Source organism: Myotis davidii, unplaced genomic scaffold (assembly GCF_000327345.1).
Source record: "Myotis davidii unplaced genomic scaffold, ASM32734v1 scaffold556, whole genome shotgun sequence".
Classification (NCBI taxonomy): Eukaryota; Metazoa; Chordata; class Mammalia; order Chiroptera; family Vespertilionidae; genus Myotis; species Myotis davidii.
In genome coordinates this window covers 539,226-541,342 of record NW_006287671.1, presented here as the reverse complement: position 1 = coordinate 541,342, position 2,117 = coordinate 539,226, and positions in this window count along the sequence as shown.

Here is a 2,117-nt window from a genome sequence, read left to right as displayed (position 1 = left end):
GGGAAAGAGGGATCCCATGGCTCATGAAAAACTCAAAGGTGCTGCCATGCCCTGGGCAGGTCCTAGCCCCCACTGGGTCAGTGTCATCTTTTCTCCTGTAATGACCAGAAAGGTTTGGGGGAAGTTTAACCTCTGCCTAAGCCTGTCTGGGGGTGATATCGATACCTGGTAGGCTCCCAGGAGGGAAGGGGAAGGGGCTGTCTCTCCCCACCCCTTCCACTATTTCTAAAAATCAATGGAAAAATATCATCGGGCTAAAATGAACAACGATGGTCTAAAATTAAAATTGTTTTTCTTCTGTTAAGCTGTCTTGTATCAATTTAATTATTAGGTCAACCAAAGAACCTAGAAAGTGTTAATGTAAATCCATTCAAACCTGTAAAGAATTTTTGTGAGTTTATTTGAGCCAAACAGCTGACAATTGCCAGGAAGCAGAATCTCAACAGATTGGGATAATGCTCCAGAGAATGGTGGTTTTTTCCACCTATTTTTATACATTTCAATCAAAAGAGGAGACATTAGTGGGTTACATGAAATCCATTGGTGATAGATGAGAGAGGCGGGAGAAAGCAAAGCAGGGAAACCTCTGGGATTGGGTAAAAAGTAAAATGATAGACACATACTTCTTTTACTTAGGTGGGTACGGGATAGTTAACAGGCCACAATTAACATGATAACAATAATAATGAAGGAATTTGTGGTATCTGTCCTGGTGCCCAGGGCATTTGGTTGTGCCCTGTGGGGTCCAGGGAAAAAAGGGAAGTTACAATCACCCTGACATTTCAATGATATGTTATCTAGATATGTTGTCTATGTTATTGTAGATGCAAAAAGACTATAAGCTTAGGTAATAAAGATTGGCCTTGTCAAGGAAAATACCAGCCTAGGACATGACTACCCACAATAACTGCTTTTAGTTCAAGTTTTGATTTCAGACTCTCCTTGTGGTTACTTTAGGTCTCTGAGTTTGCCGTGCAGGCCTTCCCTGAGCTTGTCAGGTTAGCAAGTAGCCCCTCTTGTCTACAAAGGGAAGAGAGAAATAAATAAAAGTAAAAAAGTGGAATTACCAACAAATAGCACAAAAGATGCTCCAGCTAGCAGTTTTCCCAGTAATAAAATTAAAAACAAAATTCCATTCGCTGCTGTTGAATCTTGAGTCTGTTTACTGCAGTGGTCCTCAACCAGGTGTGATTGACCTGGGAAGGGGCACTTGGCAATGTCTGGAGATATTCCTGTTGTCATGAGGTGGGACAGAGGAGGCATGACTGGCATCCAGAGGAGAGGGGCCAGGGATGCTGTCAGCAGGGGACAACGCACAGGACAGCCCCACCGCACAATTCTCCAGCCCAAACTCTCACTGATGCCAAAGTTGAAGAAGTCTGGTTTCCCTTAAAAGCACAGTTCTCCAGGAAGGCAGGAGGAAAAGACTACCGGTGAAGTAGGGTAGCAGTCACCTCAGGTAGAAACTATAGTTTAACTTTAACACTGCTGTTTGGCTTCTGTGCTTATTTGCTTTGTTTAACTATAGAAAAGTTATTTTGATTTTCTGAATTATATAAATCACCCCATTCGACTGAATTCCCTATGGATTGTACTGTGACTATCCCATTGGTTGTGGTCATACTGGTCGAACCGGGTTCCTCATTCCAAACCTTGGGATGTAATCAATACCTTTGTGATCTTTGCCTATATAAATCTGGTGTTTGGGCCATCTTATCACTATGAGATTTGGGGAATGGCCCCTCATAGTCCCGGATTGCAATAAATGTGAGTCTTTAATTCAACTTCTTGAGGCGTCCTTCTGTGATTCGTGGGGTACATTACAACACCGGCCTTGCATGGTGCCTGGTCACAGCCTGTGACTTCTGGCCAACTTTGAGATGGTGAGACCTGTAGCATGACTGCCTACTTGAACCCCCACAAGGCTTAATCCTGCCATAAACCCCTGTTCCAATCACCAGACTTTTCCTACAGTAAGGTCCAATTAAACAGTATTTTTAACACTAAAAACTAGGAACACTTAGTGGATTTGGTTGTCACAGACCTTCTATCTCAATGGAAATAATTACACGGGATTACTTTATCCTGGTAAGGAACTAGCAGTTGGTGGGGGGGGG